Here is a 27,981-nt window from a genome sequence, read left to right as displayed (position 1 = left end):
ATGGCTGCGGTTCCTGGGCCCGTTGACGCACCTTCCTCCTCGCTTTCCGGACCATCATCCACTCCCCTGGGTCGCCTGTCGCCGCCTCCATCGACTCCGGGTTGTCGGCGGGGATCGGAGCCTGCAGGGGCACTTTGCTGGCATCGGGGCCATCCTGCGGGGCTGGGCCCTCCTGCACGACCTGGCCCTCCTGCACATTAATGGGGTTCTTGCAGGGCCCTGGTGCCTTCCTCTCCTCCGGGGGGGGGGGGTGCTGGCCCCGCATTGCCCCTGCCGGCAACCTGGGCGTAGGTTGTCCCCCGCTGCGGGCATGCCCTATAGAGGTGGCCCACTTCCCCGCAAAGATTGCAGCTTTTCTCTTGTGGGCAATCCTTTGCAAGGTGTCCCTCCTCCCTGCAGATGGTGGCTTTGCAGTCGGCCGCTACGTGACCTGATCTACCACAGGCATGGCAGACTTTAGGTTGCCCTGCGTAGGTCAGGTAGCCCTTGCTCCCGCCGATCGCGAAGCTGGATGGTGGGTGTACGACATTCCCGTCTGCGCCCATCCTCAGCATCACCTTGACCTGCCTCTTACTGGTCCAGATGCCAAAGGGGTCCATGATGTCAGTTAGGTCCCCATCCACCTTCACGTACCTTCCAAGGAAGGTCAGGACATCAGCTGCTGGCACATGCAGGTTGTACACGTGTACAGTCACCATACGGCTCCTCTGCACCAGCATCACGAACAGTGGGACAGCAGTCAGTACAGAGAGGGGGCTCTCACCTTCTTTCTCCTTGAAAGCCTCCAGGAAGCGCTCGCAAAGCTTGGCACTCCTGAAGGTCACATCGTAAAAACCTCCTCCGGGGAAATCCTGCAGGCAGTAAATGTCCGCAGCAGCGAACCCGCAACAGACCAACAGGACCCTCTTCACGAAGAAGGTGCGGTCCACAGGTGCACCTTGATCCACCTTCTTTACGGAAACACGGATAGTGTTCCGGACCCCCTGACCTGGGGCACGAGCACTTGCCGCAGCCATCGTTGCAGGTTGGCTGCTCCCCTGAACCAGCGTTAGGCCGAAGCCAGCATTAAGATCCACTGGTTGCAAGGGTGCACAGCCAACCCGACGTCCTACTTTCACCTCCAACACAGCACTCTCCCCCTCTCGGTCCACAAGAGAGTGGGTCTTTATTTTGTTCCAGATGTAAACTGGTTCACTGAGCTTGAAGGTTTGTTCCCAGATGTGTCGTCACCATTCTAGATAACATCATCAGTGAGCCTCCGATGAAGCACTGGTGTTATGTCCCGCTTTCCATTTATCTGGTTAGGTTTCCTTGGGTTGGTGATGTCATTTCCTGTGTTGGTGATGTCATTTCCTGTTCTTTTTCTCAGGGGATGCTAGATTGGCTCCAAATGAATGTGTTTGTTGATGGAATTCTGGTTGGAATGCCATGCTTCTAGGAATTCTCGTGCATGTCTCTGTTTGGCTTGTCCTAGGATGGATGTGTTGTCCCAATCAAAGTGGTGTCATAATGAACTTAAAAGACCCTCTCAGACAACAAATAAAACAAACGTCATCTACAAAATACCTTGCAAGAACTGTGATAAACACTACATTGGACAAACTGGCAGAAAGCTAGCCACCAGGATACATGAACATCAACTAGTCACAAAACGACATGACCCACTATCACTCGTATCCTTACATACAGATGAGGACGGACACCACTTTAATTGGGACAACACATCCATCCTAGGACAAGCCAAACAGAGACATGCACGAGAATTCCTAGAAGCATGGCATTCCAACCGGAATTCCATCAACAAACACATTGATTTGGAGCCAATCTAGCATCCCCTGAGAAAAAGAACTGGAAATGACATCACCAACACAGGAAATGACATCACCAACCCAAGGAAACCTAACCAGATAAATAGAAAGCGGGACATAACACCAGAGCTTCGTCGGAGGCTCACTGATGATATTACCTAGAACGGTGACGAAACGTCTGAAAACGAACCTTCCAGCTCAGCAAGCAAACTCACATCCAGAACCTCAACCTGAGCTACAAATCTTCTCAAAACTCGCTATCCAATTCAAATGTGAGAACAAATTCCAAGAAATTTTGGTCTTGGGTGAGCTGGAAGCTGGTCCCAAGGACTTTTGCCTCCAACTGATTTTTTTTTAAATATTCATTTGTGGGAATATTGACATTTTCAAGACTGACCTAGCTGCTGCCAATAATTGAAGCTATTTTGCAATATTGTTGCAATTATCACCATGGAATTGCTCAGTTTCCATTCACTGTATCCACCAAAACGATTATTCTGCTTGCAACCCTGTATTTAGTAAAAATACCACAAACTCTTATTTCCACAGTCATCGCTATGCAACTACACAAACACCAAAGAAATCAATACAGACAAGAGTTCACTAAAAAGTATAACCTAGAAACTTGATTCTGCTCAAAAATGAGGTAATCTTCCTGTTTTATTTCATCAACGATGAATATGATGTATGTATTCCTCTGGTATCCTTGAAAGAACTAAGGAAGGGTCACTGGTCCTGTAACGTTAACAATAAATCAAAAGATGTGGCAAGAGGAGGTGTAAATAGTAGCAAGGCTAACAGCGGGGAGGTGATAGCCTAGTGGTGTCGTTGACGGACTGTTAATCCAGAGACCCAGATAATGTTCTGGCGGTCACAGGTTCAAATCCTGCCATGGCAGATAGTGGAATTTGAATTCAATACATATCTGGAATTAATCATTGAATGATGACCATGAATCCATTGTTCATTGACAGGGGGGAAACCCATCTGGTTCACTAATGACCTTTAGGGAAGGAACTGCCATCCTTACCTGCTCTGGCCTACATGTGACTCCAGACCTACAGCAATGTGGTTGACTCTTAACTGCCCTCTAGGCAATAAATGCTGCCTAGGCAATGGCACCCTGATCCTGCGAATGAATTAAGGGGGCAGGAAGAAAAGAGCTGCCATCTAAAAGCAAGAAGGGACCAAATGAATATAAAAGCAGGAAGCAAGTAGAAAAAAATGGCAAAGAGATGGTCTGAAATTGTTGAACTATTTTGAGGCCATGATATCGTCCAACCATGTGATGGCTGCCTTTTTTTATGCTTTAATCTGATACTTATTTTTAATTCTGCAGACCACGGTTTATATAGAATGACAGAATTTACAGGACAGAACCCTTCACAAACAACGCCGGTGTAAATGTACCACATGAACCTCCTCTACCTCAATTTATTTCATCTCACCCTATCAACATATCAACATATTCTTTCAAGATAGAAATGTGGTGAAATATATGGTCTTTCTCACTTGTTGGTTCCAAAAGATGCACCTACCTTAACTTTCTCCATTTTATTTAGCCTCAGCAGTAAACTACTGTGTGAGAAAGTGGAAATTGGCATTTTAATGATTTAAAAGTCACTGTATGTAATTACCACCTAATAATCCCCAAATAGCCTGAGCAGCTGCAGGCAGAGCTATCCTGCCAATTTTTCATTTTCACTGTTAAATCTCCGTGCAAATGGTTTTTTTTATACCTTAGAGATGGCCAGAGTACTTAGTATAAGAAGGAGCAAATGTAGCAGTTCCTTCTCAGTAACATTATGCTTGAATAAACCCCTGACCACAGTGCAGCAGCTCCACTCATGACGCTACTGGTCTGGAATGTCAGAAAGCTGCATCGAAAAATGATTTCAATCTCCGGCTGCTACTAATTTTCAATTAATGTGTAGCATAAAAGTCACAGAAAAAGCATGTTCAGATGTTTTCCTTTAGAAAGTTAGGAATAAAGAAACATTTCAGTGCACTACACGTTTTCCCTTATCATTGCTATGAATCTATTTCCCTTGTGATATTTTATGCATTATTATTGATTCTTTTTACCTCTTTTTTTACCTATTTTCCACAGTGAGAACATTTGTGTGTTCTTGTGTTTTATGAGATTGTTCGTCTACAGATTTGATTTTCATCATTTAAAGATGTCCGTGACTACGGTTATTTAGTGACTGCAATGCATCAAAGTAATATAGAAATTAGGAGCAAGAGATTTTTCCCTTCAGGCCTGTTCCACCATGCAATATGATTATGGCTCAGCATCCAAATCAGTATCCTGTTTCCCCTTTCTCTGTATCCCCTTTGATACCTTTAGAACTATAATTCCTTTTTGGAAACATTCAATGTTTTGCCCTCAACTGCTTTCTATGACAGAGACTTCCATGGGCTTACCATTCCCTAGATGAAGAATTTTCTGTTCCTCTCTATCCTGAATGACTTACTCCATATCCTAAGACTGTGCCACTGGCTCTGTACTTCACCGTAATGTGGAACATGCTTCCTGAATTTCCCCTGTGTGGTCCTGTTAGACTTTGGTAGATTTCGATCAAATTCTTCCCTCATTCCTCTATTGTCCTAACTAATTGGAATTGAATATCAGAAAAGCCATTGAATTTTACCGATAAGTGCCAGAGACAGTGAACTGGTTTCCATGGCATCCATAATTTCAATGGGCAATGCTCTGGTGACAAAAAATTGCATCCGTTTTCAAGTTTGTCCATTTCTGGCATCATCTGTGCTGCATGGCATCTGAGTGAGGGTATTACTGCAGGCATTAACAGTGTGAGCCTGAAGTGTGCCAAGTAGGCAGATTATTTTGTTGGTCTGCCAGCAGTTTTTTTTTGGCAGCATTTTAAATGCCCTTTGAAGCTGCCAATAGACTGATAGGGAACAGGCAGGAGAATGGGGTTGAGGAACATATCAGCCATGATCGAATGGTGGAGCAGTCTTGTTGGGTTGAATGGCTTAAACTCATTCCTATATTTTTTATATAATGAAATGTGAGGCTGGATGAACACAGCAGGCCCAGCAGCATCTCAGGAGCTGCTGCGGGGCCTGCTGTGTTCATCCAGCCTCACATTTCGTTATCTTGGATTCTTCAGCATCTGCAGTTTCCATTATCACCTATATTTTTAAGTTGTGCTACTTAAAATGATTGGCAGCTATTGACAGTTTGGTAGCTGAGTGATTTCACCTGGTTATATCTGACTTTATAGAAGTCCTTAATGGTTTGCAGAGTTTGTTAAAATTAATGGAGTCCACATGGAGTGGGCTATATGTGGGAAGCCCATGGATGTAACATTACTGTTCTGGTGAGATCTTATTCTCCCACTTATGGGTGCTGCAGGTGATCTCCTTGACCTGCAGCATGAGATGCAGAGGAAGCAGAGGCAGCAGGTAAGAGGAAAAGGCCTACCAACAAAAGGCCTCACCTACACAGAATCTAATTTCTGTTTAACTAAAGCTTGCACATCATTTATACTTTACAAAAAGAGGCGTTCACAGGTCTGTGCCTGTTAGAGACTGGGCATCAATGAAGCAAGAATGGAGCTTAGCAGGATAAATTGGCAACAAAAGTTGGTGGTAGAATTAATAGTTGAAAAATTATAAGAGGAGATATTGCGGGAAGCGTCAAGGTATATTCTTTCAAAAAGGAAAGATAACACAAACAGTTCCACAGCTCCCTGGAGGACAAAGGAAATAGAAATGTAGTTAAAGAAGAAAAAGTGTGCTTATGACAGGTATCAGTTAGTAAATGCAGTTGAGAATCAAACTCAATATAGAATGTTCAGAAGGGAGATTAAAAGGCAAATACGAGAAACAAAGAGGGTTAATGACAAAAGGTTGGCAGTAAAATTAGAGAAAACCAAAAATAGTTGATAAAAATAATAAGTCATTGGTAAAAGAAGTAGTAGAACAGATTAGGGATCAAAAAGAGGGTTTACAATTCAGGCAAGAAGAATGGCTGATATGCTAAATGAATACTTTGTATCTATTTTTATCCACAAGGCAAATGCTATCCATGCCATAGGTCACAGAGGAAGAAGTTCAGTCACGAGTGTGCTTTAAGATTAAGAAGGAGTAGGTATTGGATAAGCTGTCAGAACTTAAAGTTAATAAGGCACCAGGATCTGATGAGATATATTCAAGGACATTGGAGAAAGTGAGAGTAGAAATTGTAGGGCACTGGCAATCATCCATCAATCTTTTTGATACTCAGAGATAGTCATGAAGGAGAACTGTAAATATTATACACTTATTAAAAAGAAACATTGTAAAAATTAGCCCAACAATCACTATCTTGGAAAGGGCAAACTTCTAGAAATAATTATTTGAGATAGAATTAACAGTCATGTGGAAAAATGTGGTTAATTTCAGAAGAGGCAAAATGGATTTGTTAAGGGAAAATCAAATCTGACTAATTTGCTGGAGTTTTTTGAGGAAGTAACAGAAAGGGTTTCAACCTTCTACGTTGCAGTGAAAGAAGTCCCAGCATACACAGCCTCTTCTAATAACTCAACTCTCCAGTCCTGGCGACATCCCGGTAAATCTTTTCTGAACCCTCTCCAATTTAACCATCTCCTTCTTATAGGAGGGCGGCTTGAACTGTATATAGTGCTCAAAAAGAGGTTTTACTAGCATCCTATACAATCTCAACATGACTTCCCAATTCCCACACTCAATGAACTGAGCAATGAAAGGAAGCATTCTAAACACTTTCTTAACCATCCTGCTCACCTGCTCACCTGTGATGCAACTTGCAAAGAGCCATGTACCTGAACCCCTAGGTTTCTCTGTTCAACAATGCTACCCAGGGCCCTACTACTAATTGCATAAATGCAATATCTTGCATTTATCCAAATTAAACTCCGTCTGTCACAGTTAAGTCCATTGGCCCAATTAATAAAGACATCTTTGTCATCTTAGATAACCTTCTTCACTGTCAACTATACCACGAATATTGGCGCCATCTACAAACTTACTAACTATGCCTCCTAAATTTTCATCCAAATCATTCATGTAAGTTATAAACAAAAGTGGATTGATCACTGACCCCTGTGCAACATCATCAGCCACAGGCCTCCAGTCTGAAAAGCAACCCTCCGCCACCACCCTCTGTCTCCTATCGCCAAGCCAATTTTGGATCCAGTTGGTAAGCCCTGAATTCCATGTGATCTAATTTTACTAATTGGTCTACTATGGGGAACCCTGTCAAAGGCTTTGTTAAAATCCATGCAGACAATGTCTATCACACTGCTCTCATCAGTCCTTTTGGTTATGTCTTCAAAAAACTCAATCAGGCTTGTGAGACACGATTTCCCACACACAAAGGCATGCTATTCCTGATAAATCCTTATCTCTCCAAAGGCATGCAAATCCTATTTCTCATAATACCCTCCAAGAGCTTACCCAACACTAATGACAAACTCACAGGTCTGTCATTTCCAGGCTTCTCCTAACAGCCTTTCTTAATTGAATTCACAACATGAGCCATCCTTCAGTCCTCTGGCACCTCACCCATCAATGTGAATGATATAAACATATCCGAAAGGGGCCACGCAATTTCTTCTATAACTTCCCACAATGCCCTGGGATACACTTGATCAGGCCCCAGAGATTTATCTACCCTTATGTTTTTTAAAGACTTCCAGATTTGTGCTTTATAGATAGCATACAGGTTTTGGGGAGTCAGGGGATGTGTTACCTGCTGAGGAATTACCAGTCTGTGTCCTATTGTCGTAGCCAAAATATTTACATGGCTGTTCTAGTTCAGTTTGTGGTGAATGGCTACCCAAGGATTTTGATAGTAGGGGATTCAGTGATGGCAAAGGGAAATGGTTATATTCTTCCACATTAGAAATTTTCATTGCCTGGCGCTTGTAAGGTGCAAATTGCTACATGCCACTTATTAGGGAAAGCCTGACCGTTGCTCAGGCCTTGCTGTAAATGACCATGGACTGCTTCAATATCTGAGGATTTACATTTAATGCTGAATATTGTTCGCTGACAACTGCACACTCTCACTTCTAACCATTTGTTGGGGAATGTCATTAATGAACCAGCTGAAGGTGGTTCAGCCCAGATGATGAGCTTCTGCAGTGGTACCTGGAATTGATATGATTGTCTTCCAACATCCATAACCATCTTCCTTCATGCTTAATGTGACTCCAACCAGTGGAGAGGTTTCCCCTAACTCTTAATTAATTTTACTAGGGCACCTTAATATCACATTCAGTCAAATGCTGCTTTGATGTCAAGAGCAGTTGCTTTTATATCACATCTTGAGTTCAACTCATTCTTCCACTTTTGGACCCAGGCTGTAGAAAGGTCAGGAGCTGATTATCTTTGTACAAGTGCCACTTAATTGCACTGTGTATGAAAGTTTCTATCACTACTGATGATTGGAAGTAGACTGATGAAGTAGTAATCAGTCAGATTGAATTTGTTTTGCTTTTTACATACCGGATCCATTTGGACAATTTTCTACATTGTTGAGCAGTTGCCAACTTTCTAACTGTACTGGAACATCTTGACTTGGGCACAACTCATTCAGGAGCACAAGTTTTCGGAGAAAATATCAGGATATTGCCAGAACGGAAGAAGGGTCTTGGACCTGAAATATTAACTCTGCTTTCTCTCCACAGATGCTGTCAGGGATTTTCCAGCAATTTCTGCTTTTGTCCCTGTCCTCCTACTTGGCCTAAGTCTAGCACATGCTTGCCATGTTCATGTTAATGCCCTCACCAAGATGATGTTTGGTGCATGTCACATTGAGTATGCTTGCAAGCTTCATGGATACCATTTTGGTTCTAAACAACTCCAAATGAACTGTATCTACAGTTGAAATGGGAATTGAGTATGGCAGCATAGATTTTTAATTAATGTTTGTTGTTTCTATTTGGTTATATAGTTTCCAAAAATGTATATACCTCATGCCCAATAACATCTGACTTTACTCAATCAATTGCGTCCTTAAATCAAAGTGACGTTCAAAAGGCCTGTAAGGCCCACCTAACATTTATCTTGTAAAGGTTCTTCAAGAAATGAGTCACCATTCTGTTTGATAAGGAATGTGATTTGATTTTAGAAGCCTGACAGTTTCAATCTTCACAACAACTGTCTCCATCTCTTTACATCAGTTAAGCTCCTCATCTCTAGAACAATTTCTGCCCTTTCTGTAATGCATGAAGTGTGGCACCCAGATCTGGACACGATATTCCAACTGAGGCTGAACCAATGCTCTACCTGAGTTTAATATAAAATTCCTTGGTTTCAAACTCTATTTTCATACTGTTCTAACCTGTTAACAAAGTCTATACTGCTGTATGCTTCAATCGGCTTCAGTCATTTAGGCATAAATGCATCCAGGCCCTTCAGCTTCCATGCCCTCTTTAGAATCATGTTCTTTACTTTGTATTGTTTCTCTGCATTCTTCCCACTGTAATAAATGACTTTACGCCTCCAGGACTGGAAGCCCAACACAAATTCCCATCATGTGAAGCTATGTCCCGATAGAGTTCGGTCAAATCCTTGAACCTGCAAACATCTCACACAACGTACGGAACTTCTGCCGAACGGGTAAATATGCAAATTGTTAGCTTTTCTTTTATTGATAATTTTTCTTTGCTGCTCTCATGTTAGCTCTGCTAAATTCACTCTTATATGCAAAATATTTGAAAAATGTTGAAAGAATACACTGATCACTCATGGGTGTCATGGATATGAGAACTTGAGCCAGTAGAACTGGTTTTTAACTCACAAGCTACATAGATTTGAAAATTAGGTAGCATCATTCACCATCATAATTGGACCTGTGGTACTGTGCCCTGAGATCCACAGAGACGTTTTCCTAGGTTGAAGGTAGCCATTATGAGGGGGCATAGGTTTAAAGTGAGTGGAAGTAGATATCGGGGAGATGCCAGAGGTAGGTTCTTTACTCAGAGAGTGGTCGGGGCATGGAATACATTGCTGTAGAAGGTGGTGGAGTTGGCCTCATTAGGGGCATTTGAGCGGCTATTAGAAAGGCATATAGATGATCGTATAAGATGGGGGTGGAGGTTAGATAGACCTCAGTTTTAGGATTAAAGTTCGGCACAACATCATGGGCCAAAGGACCTGTACTGCGCTGTACTCTTCAATGTTCTATGTGACTGGAAGATTTTAAATGGGTTTCTGAATCACAATCTTACTTAAATCCCTCAAACCTTGTAAGAATGTTATTGGGCTTCTTCTGATATATTTAACAGTTTCCTTTTCAGTAAAAATGAAAAGTAATAAAACTCAACTCACATATGGTTGACAGATTCTGTTTCTTCCTCCCAGGAATTAATTTTGTGGCCACAATAGTTGTGATGTGGACATTTGCTACTTCAGAGTTAATTCCTGTTGCTTGAAAGGTGTGGGTAATTTTCAAGCACGTAAGTCCATTTGTGCAATAAACGTTCCAACTGAACACCCTTTCTCTCGAAGGTCAGCCATGAAACCTAACTCTGGCAAAGTTAAACACATTCTCTTGGTGTTCTTCCTACCAGGGACATTAAGAACCTGAAAGGAATTTATGATGACAGCAGAAGAGACTCTGTTGATCACAATTCTGAAAGAGTTTTACATTTTAAAGAAGCAAAAAATTTGTAAAGCCTCTACCTGCAATCAATCCCATTTTATTTTAAATGTACTAAAGGAAAATGTGGCTTGATTGCTTGAAAAGTGCTTCAGACAATTAAAAAACAAACAGATGTCTCAATTTCAGCTTCGAAAATATGGGTCTGCTTGTTGCTGGATTTGAGAGAGGTTGTGTGTAGATGAAGTTTAACAGAAGCTGATTATGTAGGACTACCTTATCAATATTATCTTTGACAGTTATGTCAGTGTTCGTTTGTTGCAAAGACTAAATTTAAGGAGCTGGTCCATTCGATCCACTAAGTAGTTAGCCACGAACCCGATAATAATCAGCGTTAGAACAGATGCTGCGATGTGTACTTTAAAAGTTATAAATTCAAATATATTACAATTTGTTATAGAACAATCAGATACTGAACAGTACATCAGAAATCATGGTGAACCATGTTTGTGGATCGTAACAAAGCTTGAAATCTGATGCTAAAAACTGTAACAACAACAAGAATTGGCTGACATTTCTGCCCTGTATGGGAGGTATTGGATTTATAAATAAATTAGATATCCATTGGGCAGGGGGGATTTGCTTTTTTGCTTGCAATGTACATCCTGAAAATGCCATACATTCTGCCTTTGATTTCTTTAGCCCTTTATTGCTTTTACTTTACCCTTGGCATAGCAGGAAGCAACACTATTGCTTTGAGTCATACTTTTGTTGACCACTGACAGGTTGGCAAAGCATTTTATTGTGAGAGAGATTAAATGTGAGCCCAATTCTATCCTCAGCTGGCAACCACACAGGTCATCTTTCCAACAGGTCATAACTAAATAGCAGGAGCAGGAAATCTGGCAAATTTTCCTTTCCTTCTCTAAGTTGGAAATATTGGGGTGGATATTCATATTTATTGCCTGTCTCTGAAGCCTTGCCTGGGTAGGCTGCAAAGGGAACAACGGGAAGAGCAGATTAAGTGCAGCTAATAGAGTCCCCCTTCCCTGACTCACTCTGATCTTATTTCCAATGAAAATCATAGCTGAAAAATCGAGCAAGCTCTATAATAGATGTATGATCCTCCGCCTCCAGTTTCTCATGCCTCACTGCACATGATTCATAAAGATTCAGTAGTGAAGCGGAAAATCCCATTCTATTGCAAGCACATTTAATGAGCCATTTCAATTTCAGCACAGCTAGCTCACACAATACCACCCATTTGGTCAAGTGAGTATTGTTAACTGTTAAAACATTTAGATCAATTTTAAAGTAATGTGCTGATGATTGCAACAATTTATCTTTACATGTTTTGAACCACAGAACTGCTTATTTACTTTAAAGATCTAAGGATCCAAAAACAGAAACTCTTGAATTCAGTGCATTGACTAATAAAGGCATGAATCTCACAAGTCTTTTAAATCAACTTATCTACCTGTCTTGCTGCCTTCAAGGATCTATGAACATGCACCGCAAGATTTCCTCTGATCCTCTGTACTTTCTAGAGTCAACTTATCTATCTGTCTTGCTGCCTTCAAGGATCTATGAACATGCACAGGAAGATTTCTCTGATCCTCGGTACTTTCTAGAGTCTTACTATTCAATGTGCGTACCTCTGTTTTCCCAAAATGTATCACTTCAGACTTTTCAGGATTAAATACTATTTGCCACTATTCAACCCATCTGACCAGGCCATTTATATCATCCTGTAGTCTAAGGCCTTCTTCCTCAATATTTACCACACGACCAACTCTCATTAAGAGAGTTCAGTGCCCCATGTAAACTTGAAACCTTTTGGAGGTTAAGAAGATCTTAACCTGTGTACAGCAGCAATAGCACAGCTTCCTTCCAGACTCAATATAATTATAAACTCACATAATTATTGTTGCTGGATTCAGTAAGAATCAAATAACAACGCAAGTGGACTTAGTACTAATTGGCACAATGATATCTGTATTAAATAAAGAGAGCATCACCAATGCACCATACACTCATTCTAAACAGGCCTTGAACAACTAATAATTCCTTCACAGTTTGCCAAATTTCATTTGGATATTAGTTAATTTTCTTTGCTGTCGTATGATAGATTTTCTGTTAATGAAGTTTTTTGTCTTTTGGGAAATATGCTTATCATTTATTTTTGAATCATCACTTTACTGAAATAAACTAAGGGATTTGACTGAAGCAGGCAGCTAAAAGTTGCTGAAAATGTAATTTGCATCTGCATACATTTGTGCAATTCTAGAACAAGAGGTTGAGCTTATTAGCGCTGTAACTAATAAGTGCCTGTAACGTTCCAAAATCGTGCCTTTCTCAGGCACGCACAAGTGCACTACACGGTATCACACATTACAATTCAACAAGAATTAAGTCCATTTTTCTCCTTCTTTCCAGATATCAACAACTAGGGCTTGATCATCAGCTATTCCCTTGGTGCAGAGTTCCATGAGCTGCACACACTTTGTTTTGAAGATGCCTCATTCAACTTGACCTACACCAAATTAAAATGCATTCCACTCCCTCAACATTCAGCTGGTTTGTGACCACAGATAGAGAATCAAGCAGGGCACTGTCCTGTAAACTGTCAGTAGGCACGATGCCTTCATTCTACTGAAGCCCATTGTTCTGGCTATTTTTGAGGCACTATGATACACTAACTACTCACTACTTTGAATAGATAGCCCTTTCTGCCAGCTATATAGGCAACAACCAAGGGGCTGGAGCATGGGGAATAGCTAGAGCACACTGAAGAGTTTGAGGAAGATACAAAGCAGGAAGAGATGTTAATCTAGACAAACCCTTTCTGGCCAGACTGGCTGTGAAGAATTGTTCTGAGTAACCACAGTCCCAGCTTGCCATCCATCAACAGTCCTACACTATTTCTTCTGTCACTGTACACTAGCATTGCTGCAAGCGTAGATATTAAACCCCATTAAAAAAAATTCTAAATTTTTTTTCAAAGTATTCCAAAATTCTCAAAGCATTTCATAATGCATAATTAAATACAAAAGTAAATTAATAACCCGTGTGCATTCTCTTAGTACCCAAATTCCACGTGCTTATGACTTCTCTTAATGAGAGTTGGTGGTGTGGTAAATATTGAGGAAGAAGGCCTTAGACTACAGGATGATATAAATGGCCTGGTCAGATGAGTTGAATAGTGGCAAATAGTATTTAATCCTGAAAAGTCTGAAGTGGTACATTTTGGGAAAACTAACAAAACAGATGTACGCACATTGAATAGTAAGACTCTAGAAAGTACAGAGGATCAGAGGAAATCTTGCAGTGCATGTTCATAGATCCTTGAAGGTAGCAATACAGGTAGATAAGTTGGTTTAAAAGACTTGTGAGATTCATGCCTTTATTAGTCAATGCACTGAATTCAAGAGTAAGGAGTTTATGGTGGAGCTGCCTGTGACATTAGTTAGGCTACAGCTGGGCTACCATGTGCAGTTCACGTTTCCACACAATAGGAAAGATATTTTTACACTGGAGAGAAGATTTACCAGGATGGTGCCTGGGCTGAAGGGTTTGAACTATAACGAAAAATTGGATAGGCTGAGGTTATTTTCCTTGCAGCAGTGAGGCTGACTGAAGATTATGCGGGGTTTAGATATAGTAGGTAGGAAGGAATAGTTTAGGATAATAGGATGTTTCCTATTAGTGAAGAGATCAAAAGCCAGAAGGACCAATTCTTACAAATTGGCATAGACACAAAGGGACAATTTGCCTCTTTCTGTGCTAGAAACATCCATCAGGAGTGCAAACAAACTTTAAGTGTTGTAAGCCATACACAATGCTGACCTCCTTCTGATAAATCCAGATAATGAGGATTGCGATGAGCATTGATTGGACTCAGAAATCATTGAAATAAACAAGTAATACAAAGTTTACTTGCAAACAGCATTCAAATCAATGGGCATGTTAATTTCTCACCACAATCCCCAGTTTTGTTCGCAGGCCTGTCACATGCTTCATGTCTCCCATGTCTCCCTGTAGCCCCCATAATGATTTGGATGTGTTTTCATATTTACAACAACCAGTGAACTGAGATAAAAGTAAGGAATTGCTCCAATATACTGACTTAAATGCAGATGTGATTTTGTTGACACAGAGAGAAGTTGTTTGTATATTGGGTGCCACCCACTTCTGCTTCAGAAAACGGATCCAAGTGACTAAAAATTCTCAAGGCTCCCAGCTGGCATTATCACACCAGAGAAATTGATGACACGACAGTTTTCTGTGTACTGGTCTTTCATGTGGATACAGTAATGCTAATGATGTTGGACTCACCGCTGTAGCAACTTTAGAACAAGTTTATGGGAGAAGGCATGGTAGCAAAGGAGGTGTGTTTAATCTAGGTGCTATCTGCAGACTTAAATTTTCCTTATGAAGTTCGGTGTTGGAATGATATGGTCTCCAGAACAGTAAGCCTGTTGTAGCTCAATTACCTATTGAACTGTTGATTGAGAAAGGCCAGGCAGTCTCTTCCATGTTGATGTGCTGTCTGTACTCTTGCTGTCTAGACTACTTAATTCATCCAAAATATTATTGCAGAGTCTGACTACATCTCGATTCATGGCGTGCTTCAGAATCACCCAATACCCATTTTATTTTGTTGCTATTTTTGTTATTTGGTACTCAGTAGAAATTGTCCATAGGTGATAATTGCAATAATTAATTTTTTCAGATTCAAGTTATCAACTTATCCATTGCTGATATAAAAAGGCTCATTCTACATAATTTTCTTTATAGATCCAGTAGTAATTAAGGCAGACATGTCCTCTTTTTCTTTGACGTAATCTAAATGCAGTATTGATATTCTGCACTACACCTAGATGTTGTATATGTGGGTTTAGTGTTTTGTTTCATCAAATAGAATAAAGAATGTTCAGAAATAAGGAACTCCGCAATATTATACTTGGACAAAAACTGAGAACTCTTCATTTATACAAAGTTGTTTGATATATTTATGGATCAGTTATTCAATGATAATTTTTGCTAATTTTTTTTAAGGGGCAGCTATTTTTTCTACATTTTTGCGTCAATTATTCACGTTTGATTTTTACCATATGCAGCCTGTACACACTCACATTTGACATATATAGATTAACAGTAGTATTTCAGCCACTGGAAGGACAGAGGTCATTATCTCATACTTTAACATAGATACTCCCTGACCACATGATGTTAGCAACATACAGGGATTGTTCTCTCATTCTGATAACCTGAGACATAAATCAGAAATGACTCTGGATTTCCTGCAGGAAAAGGAAGTGTTGCAAAATTAAAATCACATCCACATCATAATGCATTGATTTTGAATGTAGCTTCCTTTGAAATAGCCTTATTCAAAGACTTGGGTTTCCAAACTGCCACTGCGTTGAGATCAGTAGCTAATTACTTTCTGCCTTTCTGTGCAACCCAAGTGTAAACATGAGTAATGGAACTGGGAGCCGCATACACTTGAACTTAAAACACTTCACCTTTCTTTCTGTAATGTTTCTTTATTTCTGTTGATTTTTATTTCCTGTTTCGTATTCAGTGTATTTCTTTCTTTAAGATTCTTAACTTCCACATACTTCTACATTTATTAATATTTCAAAAGTAGTTTCTTCCTTCTGCTCTGGGCTAATCCGGTTATCTTGGGTCGATCTTATCGGGGCCTGAAAGATATGGGCTAAGGTGAGAGATATTTGCACAATGCCATGAGGAATCCAGCAAGGACTCTCTCAAAGATAGGAGCAACTCATTGCATCTTGTATGCACCTGATGAGCAGTGAGGCAAGTTTCTCAGATGGCAGTGATGATTTGCCAAATAAGGAGGATTATTGCTGGTTGAATGTTTTATTAACTGTACATCCTGCCTTATGAATATGCAGCTCTCCTACCAAGCAAAAAGACATTGAGAATTCTCAATGTAGAAGTCAGAGTGTCTACTTAGTGACAAGACAAAAGCCCAAAGGACTGCAAATGCTGGAAATCCGAAGCAGAAACAGAAATTGCTGGAAAATCTCAGCAGGTCTGGCAGCATCTGTGGAGAGAAAGCAGGCGAGTTGATGTTTCAGGTCCAGTGACTCTTCTTCAGAACCGTACCTGAAATGTTAATTCTCCTGTTTCACTCTCCACAGATGCTACTAGACCTGCTGAGTTTCTCCAGTGATTTTTATTTTTATTCTCGATTTCCAGCATCTGCATTACTTTAAGGATTTTTAAAATTAGAATTGCCATACTGAGTTGCTTGTCTCTGCAAATACACAGGCCTCTTGTTAGTTGGGCGTAGGTTGTAGGGGGTACGGAGGGGTGCGAAATGAGAGATATCTTGTAGTATGGATCACTGGAACATTTACGCAACTCCAATAACACTCAAGACATTTGACACCATCCAGAAATAAGTAGGCAACTGATCCACAAATCTCCATTCCTTCTACCGCCAACACTCAGTAGCAGCAGTGTGTACTACTTAGCAGGTGCACTGCAGAAATTCACTAAGGATCCTTAGGCAATACCTTCCAAACCCCATGACCATTTCCATCTAGAAAGAGAAGGGCAGCAGATATATAAGAACAGCACCAACTGCAAGTTCCCCTCCAAACCACTCACCACTCTGACTTAGAAATATATCACTGTTCCTTCACTGTCGCTGGGTCCAAATCCTAGAATTCCCTCCCTCAGGGCATTGAGAATCAACCTACAGCACATGGACTGCAATGGTTGAAGAGGGAGTTCAACATCACCTTCTCAAGGGCAATAGGATGGGCAATAAATGCTGGTCCAGCCAGTGATACCCACATTCATGACTGCATGTTTTAAATTTCAACCTAAGAGCAATGTTGGAGCCTGTGAGCAGGTCTTGGTCTCAGCGTAGTAAAATGGGGGGAGGGGTTGCTGTCTGTCAGGTGGTTCAGTAATGTTAGTTACGGGCACAGGCTGCACTCAGCCCAGAGGTTTACCACGGTCAGCCGTGCACTTGGTTAGGCCGCTGCCAGTGATAATTATGGGAGCCAACAGCTCCATAGCATTATTGTTGGGCTGTTAATCCAGAGACCCAGATAATGTTCTGAAGACCTGACTTTGAATCCCACCATGGCAGATGGTGGAAACTGAATTCAATAAAGTAAAGCCTCGAAAAGAATCTAATGATGACTACGAGCCTTTTGTCAACTGTCAATTGTTGGTAAAGGCCGCCTGGTTCACTAATGCCCTTTAGGGAAGGAAGCTGCCATCCTTACCTGGTCTGGCCCACATGTGACTCCAGACCCACTGCAATGTGGCTGAAGCTGTCCTGTCCTCTGGGCAATTAAAAGTGGGCAATAAATGCTGCCTGGTCAGTGAAGGCCTTATCTAGTGAATGAATAAAAAAAATTTGCCCAACTACTGTCTAGAGAATGGGCAACAATCGATCCAAAAGTGACACTGTAAGCAGTCACAGGAAATGCAACTCATCAGGTGGGAGACACATAGAAGAGTTCAGGAGCAAGTCAGTCGTATTTAGGGGCTACTCGGCAAAGTCAGTCAGAGGTCTGGCAGAATGTAGTCTTTGAGGTTCATGCATTGATAGTCCAAGAGAATGCAAGGGAGAGCTGAGGAGCAAAGGTAGATCACTTTCAAAAGGGGTAGTACATTCAAGGCTAAATGTTGAAAGCATGCGCTGAAGTGGGGACATGGATAGTAACAAGCATAAACGCAAGGTATAAGATGAACAGAACAGTATTGGAAGACATGGTAGGGAATTGGGCAGGGTGGTGCAGATGCTGGATATAAGCTATGATCACCAAAGGGAGAATGTTGATGATCAAATGGGTATTATTAAGGTCTCAGAGATAATCAGAACTGCAGGTGCTGGAGAATCCGAGATAACAAAGTGTGGAGCTGGATGAACATAGCAAGCCAAGCAGCACTTTTTTTGATGAAGGGTCGAGGCCCGATATGCCAGCTTTTGTGCTCCTAAGATGCTGCTTGGCCTGCTGTGTTCATCCAGCCCCACACATTGTTATCTATTATTAAGGTCTCACACTGGGGCTTGGGGGCAGAAAGGACAATTCAATGTAGTCGCTCTCCACATGGGGAGGACAGGGGAAGGAAATGAGTGGAAATGGGCTGCCTCTAATACCAGATGGAGTGAGGTGCTGATGGTGCTCACCACACATGCTGTGTTACCTGTCATCACTTAGTGTTTTTGAGATGTTAACTACAACTGGAAAATGACTCAGACAATGCCCAGGGTGGGCAGAATCTGTGTTAGTTTAATGGTTGAAAGTACAGAATCCACATCCAGGACATTGGAGGGGACAAAGGCATGAAGTAGTTGCTGTTTGTCAATTTATTTAATTTCAAAACATTTCTTTGTACATTTGCATTGCATGTGGAGTGAAGGCGCTGAGGGCTCAAATGCTGATCTGAAGGTAATTTGCACCATGCTGCTGGTACTTGCAAATCTCAATGATGTAAAAGTTAGCAATAAAGACTTTTTTATAATAAAGTGAATACAGGCCAACAGCATCCTGTCACTTATGAAACATCCAAGGATGCTGTGATAAGAGGGGAACATTGCTTCATTCTCTGTTATGTAAATATTAGGATGCATTCCACTGAATTTAATGACAATGTTCATGATTGATGCGGGTCTGGGATGAGAAGAGGCTCAGTGTGCAGTAGGCATTCTCCTTGTCCATTCGGTGCACATACTTTAACCAGAACTATGGTGGAGTAGAGTATGGGCCTGGTGAAGTTGCAGTTTCACCATTTGGACTAGTCTTGCGGTTGTGCTACATCACCATGGCGTGCTGTGCTCTGCATAACTGGAGCAGACAATGAGGCAATGTGCTAGATGCAGAGGAAAAGGGACAATGGGAGCAGCCTCTGAGGAGCAATATGAGAATACTGGGGAGGAGGAAACAACCCTTGTGTATGACAGAGCTCAGATGTATTGGGCACTACGAGCCTGACAGGACCTGATTCACACTTAGTTCTGGTAGATAAGAGCTGGGTTCAGCAAACATGGAACATAAAATAGTGATTACACATGATGCATTTGGTTTCAACCGGATAGATGGATGGACTGAGGGATGGAGGGATGGATGGATGGAGGGAGGTGGGGGAAAACATACCCAACATTGCCCTCATGCTGATAGCCAGCTTTGTGTGTGGCTTCATCAAGCGGTCATAGAGCCTTAGTACGCAAACGTCAAGTGTCAGTACATACTGAGGTTCTACAAGTCCCCAGAGTTGCGAAGGATGGGACTGGCCTTGTTGCCACAGATTGCTCCAAACAACTGGACTGTTCTTCACCTATCCTTCGTAGAGAAATTTGCAAAGAAAAACATCTTTGACCTTAAGAATCTGATGGAAAAGGAGAGGGTGGATCCGGTCACATGGTTTCCCGAATGGACTTTCAAAGTCATTTGGCAGAATGCCTTATCACCAGAATGTTCCAACAAGTACCAAAATATCGCTTGGCTGGTGCTGAGATCTTTCATGTGCACCAGGTTAGTCTGAGCCCCTGCACGCTGTCCTCAAAGCAGCAAATGTGGGGAGGGTAGTAGTTTGAGACTGTTACACATCCCTTCTGGAATGCGCCTTTACAAAGTAAGTCTAGAGAAAGATGCAGTGGATTTTGTTGATGCTTGCACTGAGCAGCTCCGTGATGCAGGACTCTGTGCTCTGTGGTCTGTTCCCTAGGATGCACACAAAGGCAAACTTTAACTGTGCCTGGAGGACTATCGGTGAAAGGCGCTCCTTGGTCTACCCAAAACTTGTTGGTACTCCAGAACAAGGAGTTGATCGCAACTGAATGTTGCAGACCGGCACATTCCAAGGACCAGGATGATGTGTTAAGGGACGCACTAAAGCTTGGGGCAGCCACTGCCAGGGTGCAGTGGGGAAAGACCACTGTCTGAGGTCTTCCTGCTGAAGGTAAAAGGGAATCCATTCAGTTATTGGACCCTCTGGGTGCCTCAAATGCGTGTAGACATAGTCAGGTTCAAGTAAGAGATGAAAAGATTCAAACTCCAATGTTTTTGTGTTTCTTTGTTAAGCTCTTGTACAGAACTGAACTGCATCTGTGACTAAGATAATTTTTATGAATAAGGTATACTTTTGAAATCGAGTTGGCAGTTCGACAGAATGTAGTCAAAAGCAGTGTGGCCTAGTAGTTAAATAGCAACTAGTGTGAAAGAATGGAGCTGCATGTTGGAGGGAATGCTTGGTGGTAAATTCTGCTGTGCTGTGAACAGCGAAGGCTGGTGTTTGCTGTGCCATTATGTTGCCATTTAAGATTGCTGACACCTGTCCGAGTGCAAGTGACCTTTTAAAGATGGCATAGGTATCAGGAATGGTGGTCTTTTGGCAGCTAGCTGCTGAATGATATTCCAGAAATGGGGCTAGAATTGGATGAGAGGGTTGCCATGGGGGCAGGGTAGGTAGTTAAAGGAGAAGAAAAACAACAACAAAGTTGCTGGAAAAACTCAGCAGGTCTGGCAGCGTCTGTGAAGGAGAAAACAGAGTTACTGTTTCGGGTCCAGTTCTGAGGAAGGGTTATGGGACCCGAAACGTTAACTCTGTTTTTCTCCTTCACAGGTGCTGCCAGACCGACTGAGTTTTTCCAGCAACTTTGTTTTTGCTCCTGATTTACAGCATCTGCAGTTCTTTTGGTTTTTAGTTCATGAGGACAGTTTGGTGAGACTTTGTGAGAGGTTTTACTAGGCAAGAATAATTCTCAAAACAATTGAATGCAACTGACAGATAAAAATATGTAAGATTCAGTCCATTGTATTAATACACTGCTGGTCCAAGTCTCATGCTCTCCTAGTGACAAAGCAACCTGTAATTACAGACCCATATGTAAAGAAAGCCACTACAGCCTACAGATATCTGGGTATGTGATTCAGCTTGTCATGATTTGAAAGATCTCGACTAAACTTTGAACTCTTGTTTACGTGATCCATGCAAAATATTTTTTAAAAAATATATGAATTCTTTCCTGTCTTCTCCAATAATTTTTCACATCTAACATTATGTAGTCCAAACATTTCCATCTCACATTTCGAGTACAGACGGGGACTTAATGTTTTACAGGTGGCCCTTGGCAAGGAATGTGCTGGTTGCAAACCTTTTCCAGATGGCCACACAGCATGAGTAATAACATAACCTCATTAAATCGGTTAGTCCCAGCTACAGTCACTTAGTAATCAAAGTGGAAGCCTAAGGTAACATCAACCCCACCTATGCAACATGAAAAAGATTCAAATCTACTCAACCGGGTCTTGTCACAGTACTGAAATTTGGCATAGTTTGATGAATATAATACGACCATTCACAGAAAATGAATTATGCTCAAAGACCCTTCGATATTACACTTTCCCAGGCTATGATTTTAATGAGACTGTTCTAGTGGGTCAGTGAACACATACAATAGCATCAGCTGTGTGTTTCTTGATTAGGTATCCAAGTTAAGTTTTTATATGCCAAAAGAATAAATGCACGTAATTGCACGTACCGTTGCTTTTGGTGAGAGTGTATAAATGCCGTACCTAGGATGTAAGCTTTAGAGATAATGTTGTATCAGTAAGAAGAGACACAAATTAATTGGGAAGAGACTGTTTACACCTGATTTATTAGGTAGACGTTTTAAGAATGGTATAAACGTTCATTGAAAAATAGCTAATCCGATAAATTTTATTCATGACTAAATGTTAAATATCATTACTGCGTCTTTTTCTATAACCGTCATAATTACAGATACTGTCATTTGGTACCAAAAACTCACCTCTCCATGCCATTTCTTGATCTTCAATTATTCAAAACTCCAATAGTTTCAATCCTAAATACTTTTCTAAATTAACAGACAGGGAAATAAATTGAATAAATTTCACTTAACCCAATGTATTTTTAAGTTGGACTTTTCATATATTTTGCATATTCTTTATGTTCCAATGGTAATACTGTTTGCACGGTAGGATCCATAACTTTACGAAAAATGTATAGCAAATGTGTAGCTGTTTGTTTTGTAATGGTGACAATCATACATCAGTGAATCCAAATAACCCATGAGTCATAAACCACTCTTTAATCTGGTTTGCAGCCTTCCCAATTGCATTGTGGAATTAGAATTTAAGAGACTAGAAATTGGATCATGCAGAATGAGTTTTACAAGAAAAGAAATTGTCTACGTTTCACTTTTCAATGTGCATGGTTCTGTAATTGCTAGTTTTGGCGTGGTGGTTCCTGTTTGCTGAGAGCTTGCAGTGGTCTATCTCTGTAAGGAGAGAGTAGCCTTCTCATGCATACTCCACAGGCAATGCCATTAAAAGTGACATGAGATGCTATGAACTGGGCAGTCTTCTTTGATCAGTCTGCTGCTTCCTAAACCCACTAACTATGCTCCCCTCTTGTGTGGGCTTCTCAGTTGTACAACTACTGGTCCAATGTTTTGACAGGCTGCTGTGTATTCTGCTGGTTCTCCTTGTCCTTTTCATGTAATCAAACTAAAATACCAAAGTACAAAATAAGCCTTATGCTTATTGAGGATATACAAGCAGATCTGATGTTGAATAAAACAACCTTAAGGCTCTGTTGTGGAAATCCAAAGAACAGTGTTGCAATAGATTTCTGCAGGTGACTTTACTTCTAAATATTGCTTGCAACTGGCATTTGGAAAGTCATCTTGTTAGGTTTTACTCTAGAATTTCTTGCAGAACATTACTTCCCTTTATTTGTAAGGCTCCAAAGTAGCAATGTAAATCTTCCCTCCTCAAGATTGCAACTCAAATGCCTAAATGCCCATGTGGATAAGATGGCAGCGGGGATCAAATAGGATCAAGTAAGTCTCTAGACTGGCTTTAAAATTATTAGCACCCCATTACCACTGTATGGGGGGATTTAAAATCACACTTGCAACTTTAGAAGTCTGTAAGCCACTAGTCCATTCATAATAGCAGAATTAATGGTCAGTAAAACGTAATGACAAATGACCATTACTGTTTAAACCGTGGTGTATGTTTTAAATAGGAAGACTAAATCAGATGAGATATAACAGGATGTAGAGCTGGATGAACACAGCAGACCTAGCAGCATCAGAGGAGCAGGGAGGCTGACGTTTTGGGCCTAGAGGCTTCTTCAGAAATAGGGGAGGGGAAGGGAGCTCTGAAATAAATAGGGAGAGAGGGGGAGGTGGATAAAAGATGGATAGAGGAAAAGATAGGTGGAGAGGAGACAGACAAGTTAAAGGGGCGGGGATGGAGCCAGCAAAGGTGAGTGTAGGTGGGGAGGTAGGGAGGGGATAGGTCAGTCCAGGGAGGACAGATAGGTCGAGGGGACAGGATGAGGTTAGTAGTAGGAGATGGGAATGGAGCTTGAGGTGGGAGCTATCTGAAGCTATTTGTTCCTTATCTCTAAGAAAGGCTCTTCCGTAAAGAATCACAAAATTGTTATGGTGCAGAAAGAGGCCATTCTGCTTACCATATCTGCTCTAGCTCTACAACAAACAATGAGTTAACGCCATTCTCCTGCTTTTCTCCATACACTTTTTACCTTCAAGTAATACCAAATTGCCCTCTTCTACACCTCAGTTAGGTTTATAAAACATTCTGGGGGGTTTGCTAGAGAGGTTTCTGACAGAATCTTTCCTGTTGTGGAGAAAACCTAGAACTGGGTGACACAATTTTGGAATAAGAAATCTTCTATTTACAACAGAGATGTGGAGGAATTTCTTCTCTCAGAAAGCTGCTAATCTGTGGAATTCAATACTCCAGAAAGCCCTGGCCATTTCCTGAGTCACTGAATATATTCAAAGCTGAGTTTGAAAGATTTTTGATCTGCAAGAGGGAGTCAACGGTTTTGATTCATGGAGATGGGAGTCCTGTCAGAAAAGTGGAGTTAAAGCCATGATCACCTATGATTTACTAGCATGGCAATGAGGGCTGAAGAACCATATGATCTACTCTTGCTCCACATTTATATTTTTAGATTCTTAAAACACGGAAGAAATCAACCTGCAACCACCCATCAGTCTAGGATTGCAAGATTGATTTTTTAGTATGATATAGTTTTTCAATCACTAGGCAGTTTTGAATAAGTTATTGAAAATGATCACTTTTGAAAGTTGTTCCACTCTAAAGATCACCAATAACCTGTGAAATGATCTCGCCAATTTTAGAGATGAAAAGCATAGAGGCAGGTTCAAATTTCGGAGAAGGTTCACAGGGGGCAGGTCAAATTTTCTTCACCTGTAGATTTGCCTCATATCTAGTTCCCTGGTGAATGACAAAGGCAACTTGGGCTGTACTACTTGTGCAGATGAACTGCACAGTCATGAAAACAGGAAAAATATTTTGTTACTGCCGTATTTCAGACTACAAAACCCTTTTTTTGAAGTGACAGTTTTATGCTGTCATAAACTTGACGTTACAGATGAGTTAATGATTTATAGGTCATTTTATTGCTAATGATGAGTTAGTGTTCAAACTTTCCTTTAATACGGTCGGCTCAAAATGAATTACAAGAGTGTCACAGCATTCTGGCTTGATTTACATCTTGCAACCAGCAAAAAAAACAAAGTAGAATGATGAAAATCCATGTTGATTGGTTTTAATAGTATCAGGGTTGAAATCACAGTCAGATCAACCATGATCTTATGAAATGGTGAAGCAGGTTAGAGGGCCTGAATGTTGCTTCAAACTTATATGTTCATATATCACTCTCTCCTCATTTAAGAAACTCCTTCAAAAATCTCTCTTTTACCAAGCCTTTGACCACTTGCTCTCATGTTTCACACAACTCATTAAAAGTTTGCCTGATAAGAATGCTTAAAGTATTCCAACATATTAAAGCTGATATATAACTATAAGTTGTTGGTGATATAATTTAAAATATCAGATACACTTTTTCTATTGATAAGATCAATGGCTACGCAGCATTTATTGCCGATTCCTAATTGCCGAGAGGGCAGTTAAGAATCAACCACATTGCTGAGAGTCTGGACTGACACGTAGGCCGGACATGGCAATTTCCCACCCTAAATGGCATGAGTGAACCAAACGGGCTTTTCTGACAATAGACAATGTACTTGTGGTCATCATTTGACTCTTAATTCCAGCTTTTTTTTAAAATCGACTTCAAATTACGCCATCTGCCGGGATTCAAACCTGGGTCCTCAGAACATTAACTGGGTGTCTAGATTAACAATCCAGCAATAATACCTCTAGGCCATTGCCTCCCCACTTCAACTTTCCGATTAGTTTACTGTCATCCAGTAGCGGAATCCTGATGTGGCACAGTTGGTGTCAAGCCTGTGACAGAATAGCCAGTGATCGTGAGAGACCAGCGTTGCCTGTATATGGGAATGACCACTAAACTACACATCAATCAGCCAGCGACAAAGACCTTCCCCTGGATTCATGACTCCCAGGGATTCTGCTTTCAGTGGTGTCACAGAGGCCATCTCCTTTACCAGAAGAGCAGCCCCGAATTCCCAGGATCATGTAGCTCAGGATAAAGGTAGGTGATGTTGCGGGTGAGGGGCAAGTTTCTCAGGTGCAGATCACAGGGAGTGGATATGAACAAGCATTCACTTCCCAATGTCCAGTTCCACAGTCAGGCACTGATTGCCTTTGACCATCTGACCCAAGGTCCTGCAACCCAATGTGACCAGCAGTGTAGCAGCTGTCACATACCTGCAGTGCAAAAGGCCAGTTTGTAACTGGGATATTCCCAGGGGCAGGATGTGATAGTATGAACTGCAGATGCTGGAGCCAGAGACAACACAGTGTGGAGCTGGAGGAACACAGCAGGCTGGGCAGCAGCAGAGGAGCAGGAATGTTGATGTTTTGGATCAGGACCATTTTTCAGAAAAGGAGGGCCCCGACCCAAAACATCAGTTTTCCTGCAGGATAAGGCTCTGGAGTGGTCTAAATTGACATTTTAATTGCGTCAGTTGGTGCAAGTAGGAAGGCAACAGCACACAAAGTGCAAGTGACCTTCCTGCATTCATGTTTGACACCTGTGAGGGCAGAAGCTTTCTTTTGTGTTGAATTATGTCAATGACGGGCACTAACAAGAATATGTCGTTTTCACGGTCAAAGGAATACCATGAGTTACAGATACCAGTGAATCCAAAGAAAATGTTCAAATTGTTATAATTTCATGGGGATTTTGCCAGAAACAGAGAGGGGACTTTTGTAACTATTGTAGCAAAAGGCATTTAGCAATTTGCACTCTGAATCACTTGTTTCTTTAAACTAACTAAGGCAAAGAAATTGCCCCAGCAATATTGAAAACTGTTAATGAAAAGGCAAAGTTAACAAGTCACCAGTGATAAACTTGGATGCTCAATCCTAAAGATTTAGAGGAAGGAATGAGAGCTTCCACTTAATTCCGCTGGTGCTCACGTGTTGACATAAATCTTTGTATTTAATACAGCTTACCTTACTGCCTGTTAAAAAACAATGTGTAGGCTGGTGTCCTGTTATATGTCACATGATTCTCAGTGCGGCCATGATTGCAACATTTGCACACAATTGGCCCTTGGCTAATTAGTTCCTATTTTTTTTACAGATCATCCAACAATATTGACACCTGGGACAAACTGAGTTGCAGCAAAAGACTGTGACTGGAACTTTATCAGCCCTTTGAGGGTTAGGAAATTTGTCCAGTAGTCTGAGTGTGTTATCCTTGCTGATGGAGCTGTTTGGAGTAGCCATTCCTGTTGTATCCAGAAATGTGGCAAGTGTTTTTTTGCCTAGCTTCTTTGGACCTATACGTCACCACACACTTCATCTTCAACAGCCAAATATACAAACAAATTAATGACACACCTATTGGGTCACCCATCTCAGGACTTCTTGCAGAGGCAGCCATGCAAGACTGGAACGCAACACCCTCCCCATCATACAACCAAAACTGTGGATCTAATACGTGGGTGATACATCAGTCATCATTAAGTGTACCAAGTTGGAAGAAACACACCATCTCATCATTAACGTTTTCACCAGGATCAAATTTACAAGAAAAGAAGAAAACAATCAACTTCCGTTCCTAGATGTCAGGGTAGAACCAATGACCAACCACTGTTTCAACCACAGTATATAGGAAATTAACCCACGCTGACCAAATCCTCGATTTCCACAGCAATCACCCTAATGTCAACAAACAAAGCTGTGTTAGGACATGATTCAAACAGGCCACAACACCATGCAACATGCCAGAAGTATGCAAGGAGGAGGAAGAGCACCCATACAAGGTATTTGCTAACAATGGATATCCTAACAACTTTATCCACAGGTGCCTGCTAGATAGACAACACCAGGAGGACACAGTATGCCCCAAGACACTGGCCACACTACCCTCTCACAAGAACATATCAGAACTGAGAACAGGACTCCTGCGACCACTAGGAATCATGGTAATACACAAACCCACAGTCACACTACACAAACACTCACTAAGGACCAAAGACCCCATATCAATGCAGGACCAATGTAATTTACAAAATACTTTGCGATGACTGCAACAAACATGACATCGACCAGACTGGAAAGA

Source organism: Stegostoma tigrinum, chromosome 8, assembly GCF_030684315.1.
Source record: "Stegostoma tigrinum isolate sSteTig4 chromosome 8, sSteTig4.hap1, whole genome shotgun sequence".
Lineage (NCBI taxonomy): Eukaryota > Metazoa > Chordata > Chondrichthyes > Orectolobiformes > Stegostomatidae > Stegostoma > Stegostoma tigrinum.
The sequence above is the reverse complement of the archived record's forward strand: the minus strand, read 5'-3'. Positions refer to the sequence as shown.